Source organism: Euprymna scolopes, chromosome 21 (assembly GCF_053919585.1).
Source record: "Euprymna scolopes isolate OS-2025 chromosome 21, ASM5391958v1, whole genome shotgun sequence".
Taxonomy (NCBI): Eukaryota; Metazoa; Mollusca; class Cephalopoda; order Sepiida; family Sepiolidae; genus Euprymna; species Euprymna scolopes.
The window spans coordinates 43,369,485-43,377,233 of record NC_136502.1 but is presented as its reverse complement, the minus strand read 5'-3'; the positions used below and the strand labels follow the sequence as shown (position 1 = coordinate 43,377,233).

Genomic DNA, 7,749 nt, shown 5'->3' with positions numbered 1-7,749 from the left:
CTATACAAGCCAACAGGTACAAACCAGATGATGGAGTGTAAACCACTAAACATCAAATTTACTTCTGGTGCAAAACCGACAGCTATGCACATGCCGATACTTGTCCCCCACCACAGGAAGAAGAGAGTTAAAGAAGAGTTGGACAGAGACATTGCTCTAGGAATAATAGAACCAGTACCAGTAGGTGCTCCTACCATCTGGTGTTCAAAGATGGTTGTGTTCCCTGAAGCAAATGGTAGATTTGCAGAAGTTGAACAATGTCACCATACATCATCTTCGTTTGACCAAATGTCCATGCTACCTGCAAATTTGCAAAAAATGGTCCTGGATGCATGGAAAGGATACCACCGCCTACCACTGTCCTCAGTTGCATGAGATACTACCACATTCATCACTGAGTGGGGCCAGTTCAGATACTGCCTAGCTCCTCAAGGGTTCCATTGGTCAGGTGATGGATATACTCATCGGTGTGACAACATCACAGTAGATATGACTTGAAAAACCTGTTGCATAGATGACAGCCTCCTATGGGATGACTTTATAGAATCCTCATTCTGGCATACGTTTGAGTACATTAATCACTGTGCAGACAAGGGCATCGTGTTCAACATGGATAATTTTATTTTTGCTGAGACAGAAATGGAGTTTGCAGGATTCCTAGTCATCAATGGTATTATTAAGCCATGAATAGAATGACAGAAGCTATTCTCCATTTTCTTTCACCTACAAATATTCCGGGTGTCAGGTCCTGGTTTGGACTTGTGAATCAGATATCATATGCTTTTTCCCAAATAAAAGTGATGGCATCCTTCTGGGAATTGTTGAAAACAAAGAATAGGAAGTTCTATTGGGATGATACACTGGAACGCCTATTTCAGGAATTTCAAGAATCAAAGAGGAAAATAGTGGTGGAGATTGGAAATGGCGTTTGAACGTTTGAAATGAATCTCGATATGCACCAGTGAAAGGTGAAGCCTAGTCTACAGGCTAGACTCATGCCGAATGTTTATACTTGGGTGTCTGGATTTATTGGTGACAGTGGTTCATTTACCACTAGTAAAAAAAAAACTTTGATAGTCTGGTCAAGTCTTTATTTATCTGTTTTTCTCTCAAATCCATCCTTATCACTTTCTTCCCTTGCCAACTGATCATACTACAATACTTGATTTACATCTACTAATTCAAGCAGTTTCTTCTATTTTTTTCAATGTGACCATACTATTAAAGTCTCCTGTTCTACACGTGTATTTATACTCTCCAGATCTAATCTTTCTCAAAGAACATCAAGACACACATTAATAGTGAAAAAAGAAGATTGTCTATGTTGAAAGCGGACCTTTCAAATTTTCAGAGTTGAAGTTGAATAGTTGCGCTACCAATTCCACGTCACTGGTTCTTATTTTTGTAGCAGTACTTAAAAAGGTGTGCAAAATGTGAAAGAATTTGTTTGAAATTATTGCAATAATCAATCCTGATTTGGAAGCAATTTGAACGAGTGTATGTCACACGATTAGAAACTAAAAATTCCAAACTGATGAAGTGAACACATGTCAAAGAAATGACTTACTGTCTGTTCCAGTTTTTGTTTGCGTTCTATAGAATTTGCACAATTCTATTTATTTGGAATATTTTCATTAAATTTGCCAAAAATTTAATCACAACACAAACTTATTCCGATTTTGGTAATTTGAGACCATTTACAGGTGCAGTCGTACATCTAATCACATAACAAGGCTTTACAAGGCTTTTCCCTTGGTCTTTTGGTTAGGAGCAAAGTATAGTATCTGTTCTGATACTACATTTTATCTTTTCTATCTCTAAATGGTGATGGAAAAAGTCGTCTAGACTAAGACGATTTCAGTTTTTATTGTTCCAATTTAAATGCCCATTTTTGGAAAACTGATTTTTTTTCCATATTAAAAACCGACCTTGTGGGGAGGCAAGTAAATAGGGGTGGATAATTTCTTCATAGTCAGAAATTTCTTAGGATGATCTTTCTTTTTAAGTTGTACTATTTTGATTTTAGAAGAGACATTTTTGCATCGCCCAGAGCTTACATTATTTTTCTACCACCTATTATTCTCATCAACAGTGATATTTATATTTGTACTATGTTTCAGCCGATATACTCTCCAGCCTTCTTCAGGTGTATTCTTCATTTATGATGATGTTGTTTCCATATTTTAAATATGGTTGTCGCCGATTATTTGTTTCTTACATACTTAAACTCTAGTATTTGTTTCTTACCCGGCAAAGTATCAGTACGTTGTTCATACCAATCGAAAATGCATTTACGTCAATCAGTCCGACAGTGGCTATGTTGCTGTCAAGCTTAGGTATGGGTTTGTTCAATCCTAGGAGATCCACCCTCCCAATATTTACCCTCTTTCTGAGAAGGAATTAGTTTATTGTTTATCACCGAAGGCGTCTCTACTAAGGAATATCAACGGGTCTGCTCAGGCATTTTTGTAAGTCAGTCCATTTCACCTCCTGACCTTGTATTTAATCTTAGGTAGAGAAGGCAAATAAGCATACTTTAATTTCTATATGACGTTAGATATATGTATATATCTATCATTATAAAGTTAGGTATGTTTATATATTTATATATTTATGTTTGGGCCAAAAACACCAAACGATACAAATGATTAATTGTCAGCAATTTTCTAACACAGCTGCTTGGCATAATCGAGCATGATGTGAATTTAGTTTTATGCAAAAGGGGAAATGATTTTTATTTTACAAAAATGTCTAAATTTTAAGGCTTAAACTTAAAAGGTCGTTCTAAAAGTAATGCCTTCTATTTTTTATTCCACCAAGGGATTGCAAATTGCATTTTTATAATGACTGAACTCATGCATTCATGACATGAAAGTTTCATCTCTCTGTTGCAGATGCTGACGGTGTGAGAATCTAGCAACCTCTGTCATGGACATGCATCAGAAACAAATGTGCGTAATTGAATTCCTGACAAAAGTGCATTGAGAATGGTGGTGACTATGTAGAAAAAAAATTCTGAAACACAAACGGTCACTTGTTTTAATGGTACCACTCCCAATTTCGTAGTTGTTAAACTTTTTAAGTTAAAAAAATAGGAGGCTTTTCTTTTAGAACGACCCTCGTATGATAAAGTGCACTATGGACGTCTATGCACAGCCATCTTTCATTGCTGGCAAAAGTGCATTAAGAACGATGGTGACTATGTAGAAAAATAAATTCTGGAGCTTGTTTTAATGGTATTACTACTATCTTTGTAGCTCTTTAACATTTTTTAGTTAAAAATAAAAGGCTTTACTTTTGAAACAACCCTCGTATATATATATATATATATATATATATATATATATATGCCGCTCCCCATTTGAGGGTACCAAATTGGTCAAAGGGAAAATCATTCCCAACTTGCATTTAGGTAAAAATGCACTTTCGTATAAATAATTGAATTCATTCAAAACGTATCGCAAAAACAAAAACAAATAAAATAACATCTACGTAAATCGCGATATATCCAAACAGTTGTGCAAGATAGTTCAGTGGTAAGAGTTTAAGCTTCTTACCATGAGGTTCTGATTTCGAATCTTGTAGATTTAGCCACTCTGATGAGTTGTAGATAATGAAACACACTTCAGTGAATAATTATATTTAAAAAACAATATATATAGTACTAGACTACCCGCGACCTGTTGGGTCAGTATATGTTATAGCTAGCTATGAAATAGTAAGTATATAGAATTAATATATAAAAGTGCAAGTAAGTATACAGAATTAATATAATAATGTGCAAAAATTGAATGCAAGTATGCACAAAAACAAACATGACGACCAGTGAAAACAATATGCAATTTTGCGCACGTGTGCATTTAATAGTTGATAATGTTTTATTCAGGCACCTCCTTTATGTATATTTAGTGTAGTCATTTTCTGTTGTTTAAGAGCGCGATGTGTATGTTTATGGGTTGAGAAACATATATTCAACTTGTTGATGTGCCCACTGAAGTAACAGTGTGCCTCATCACGAATGAAAATGAAATACAACAAGTCAGTTTGATATCTTCACAAAAACTCTTCTTGTTCTGTTTTATTGTGATTGGTTTGCCTCTGCAAGATCTCATAAATTTTCAAGGTTATCGTGAAGGATCCTCAAAACGGATGTTCTCAAAATACCGGTGTCTTGTGAGAGACGTGTTGATTTTCTGGGGGATTCCTCAAAGCATTCCCATAAAATCTGAATATTGTCAGGAGAATTATGGCTGAATGATGCCAACTACTGTGGTCTTTGTGGGCATCTGCCACATTTCCTGTCTTCCGAAATTTATCCACCAAACATTGAATTATCTTTCTACCAGGTACATTGTTCCTGCCAAAACTTTCCCTGCATTGCTACTGTGTTAGAAGAACTTATTTTTTGGAAAAGTATGCCTTGAAGATTTTTATCTACTAGCTGGATCCCTATTGGTGTCAAAAGAATCTCCCAGCCCAACTATCTAAAAGATACAAAAAAAAACCCAGTCTAAAACACAATTTTAGAATGAAACACAGGACAACAAAGTAGTAATTATTAGTGGTTGAAATCGGATATAATTTGATTATGTAAGGAGACAGCTCAACAAGAACTTGTTTACATTAGACTTGGAGAGGATTATGTTGAAGTCAGTGGGAAAGCAGGTCTAAGAAAGAAGCTTTATTCATGGCATCTGTATTTAGATTTAGACACAGATAGAGAGTGGGGGAAATTGTCAGGGACTATTCTGTGTGTATATATATATATATATATATACATATATTTATATATATACAATTATTTTAATAACTACAGACACTAGTATTGCTTTTGTAATCATCAGTGTAGAAAGTGTTAATTACTGCTGGTAGGGAGATTCAACCCGAGTACAACTTGACTTCATGGGCGAAGATGTTACCTCCAGGCGGTCGGGAATTTACACGAGAATTAAGGGAAAATAAACAACTATAAATACCATATGCACAACTATAAATGCCATATGCAGGTATAGGATGTTCAGGACAAATTTGATCATGTTTATATTCTTTCATTTCAGAACCATATGAAGTAATTAATAGTGTTAGAGTACAACGAATAGTTGTTTCTGTATACTATGAGAGGAGTGGAGCTGGAGAATATAGATGATTCATAAGTACCTGTAATAATCTCGATATTACCAAGCTTTTACTTCATACATGAACATATCGAATGTGGCTTTTCAGGCCTGCCAAGCCCTTACACTTCTTTGCACAGTAATTGAAGCAATGTTCTCCAATGCAAATTGTTGATTTGGCTCTGTCTTTGTGGACTCTCAAATACCATTTCAAACTTGGCACAGATTGGCACTCTTTACTGCATAGGTCGCAAGTTGCTTCCCTTTTTGAAGTAGATAGTTCACACGTTCCTTTTGGAGATGACTGTGGCTTGAAAGAATTGCTTTGCTCGGGCATACTTTACCACAATCACAGGGAATCCCAACCATTTCATTTGGTAGGTTTGAGTTCCATTCCTAACTGCTCTCAAGTCTTTCATATTACATATGTCGGCTCTCATATTCATGAACACTAATATTGATATCCTGTCTCCATGTTACTCTTTTCCCAATTACTCTTCTGCAGCTTACAGTATTGGAGATTACATTTACTAAACTTGCCAAAGTTTTACAAAATCACTCGTCTAGCTACAGCCACTATCAACAATTTTCCCCCACTCTCTATCTGTGCCTAAATCTAAATGCAGATTCCATGAACAAAGCTTCTTTCTTAGAACTGCCCACCTGTGGAACTCTGTTCTGCTGGCCTGCTTTTTGGCTGACTACAACATGGTCATCTTCAAGTCCAATGTAAACAAGTTCTTGTTGAACCGTCCCCTTAAATAATCAAATTATACCCGATTTTAACTACTAACGATTACTACGCTGTTGTTATATTAACCCTTATCCTTGAGTGACCTTCAGACCTTGATAAGTGGTGACTCCTTTGTAAAAAAAAAATAATAATTGCATACGGCATAATCATGTAAACAGTCCAATTTCCATTAGATCACTGAAGTTGAGCCTGGTCAGTACTAAATGGATGACCATTTAGAAATACCAGGTGTTGTATATGGAAGAACTCTGCTTATCCCGTCATTGTTTCTAGTCATCTTGGATTTCGCCTTCCTATTGAATTCAAACGATAATACTGGTTAATGAGAGGTGCGATTATGAGAATTGTGCAACCCCCGCTTCACAATAGACTCCACATGCACATAATTTTACATGGGTTATCGATTGTCTCTTGGGGCCACACATAGGTTATTATATTAATTGTGGTATTAGTAAACAAAAGTTTGAGTCAAAAATTTTTTTTATATATAACTATATATATTTAGAAAATAATGTAAATATATAATGTTGTGTCTGCTCGTTAATTGATCAATCTTTTAACTTTGCTCCTGTTTTTTTTTTTATACTAAACACCTGATCTTTTGTGTTTCTTAATTAGGTTATTTTATGCATTTTTCTATTTGTGATTTTTTATTGTGTTGTCATAATTAATCTTTACGGCTATCACATTTTAAAAATGAATTAACTTTCAGATCTGCCAGTTTTATGTTTCATTAATGCTTTAAAACAACCCACATTATCTTAAGTCACCTGGTTATGTGGTAATAATTACATATGTGGCGCATTGGGGGCGGGGGCTGATATGTAAAATTATTAACTTACGGACAAATGCAGGTTTTCCGTGAATCTTTTTTTTTTTTTTTCAGTCTTACACGTATTGCACAAAGTTATGTCAGCTTTAAATGTGTCTTTTTACTAGTAATAACTAATTGTATCTACTCGGCGTTGCCCAAAAGTAAAAAAGAAAAATTAAAAAATGACAGACTTATTTACAAAGAAATGGAAATTCATGTTAGGTACTAATTTTATAATCAAATTATTTTGTGAAAAAGAATAAAAAAAAATTATTTTTATCACATGATACTAATCGTTGATTAATAGTAAAAAATAAATAATAATCTGCAATTAATGTGAAGGCGAGAAACAAACACACACACATACAAACACACATACAAACACGCATACATGGAAAAATAATTGGATCCTCCTACTGCTCCAGAAAGTATCTCACTTCCGACGTAATCCTCTACCTGTACAAGAGTCAAATACATCCTAAGATGGAGTACTGTTGCCACATCTGGGTAAGAGATGCTAAGAGTACCCTTTCTTGCCCTGACAGAGTATAAAACCGTCTTCGAAATCTAGTGAATGAGGACCCTTTCGCCCCCCTTCTTCCTCTTTTTCACGAAAGAAACGTTTCAATCTACCTCTGTTCTATCATTATTTTCATTGTAGATGCTCAACCGAGCCTCAATCTGTGGTCCCCTTTGTAAAACATCCGCAAAATAACACTCATCTAGCTTCAACAACTGTCAACAATTTCCCTAACTCTCTATCCATGCCTGGAAGTAAGCAAAAATTCCATGAGCAAAGTTTCTTTCATAGAACTGTCCGTCTGTGGAACACAATACCGTGGGGCTGCTTCCCAGCTAACTATAACATGGCCATTTTCATGCTTAATGTAAATGAATTCTTGTTGAGCCATCCTCTTATATAATTAAACTCTACTCTACTATTACTAATCATCAAGATTTTGTCTCACCATCTACCTAATACTCATTAACCCTTATCTTAGAGTGGCATCTGGGTCTTGATAAGCAGTGATCCCTAAGTATATATACATATATATATATATATATAT

At 35.1% G+C, this 7,749-nt stretch overlaps 1 protein-coding gene across 6 annotated transcripts in view; it reads left to right on the top strand.

Annotated features, from left to right (window-relative positions):
* The window catches only part of LOC145242166 (uncharacterized), a 252,042-nt gene that overhangs the window by 111,152 nt on the left and 133,141 nt on the right, over window positions 1–7,749 (top strand). The window contains exon 1 of one of the 6 annotated variants that reach the window (XR_013862662.1): window positions 2,893–2,951. The exons of the other annotated variants lie outside the window; for them this stretch is intronic. The gene's annotated coding sequence lies outside the window, so the exon portion shown is untranslated. Of the gene's footprint in view, window positions 1–2,892; window positions 2,952–7,749 lie in introns of those variants that run through there. 6 annotated transcript variants of the gene reach the window in all.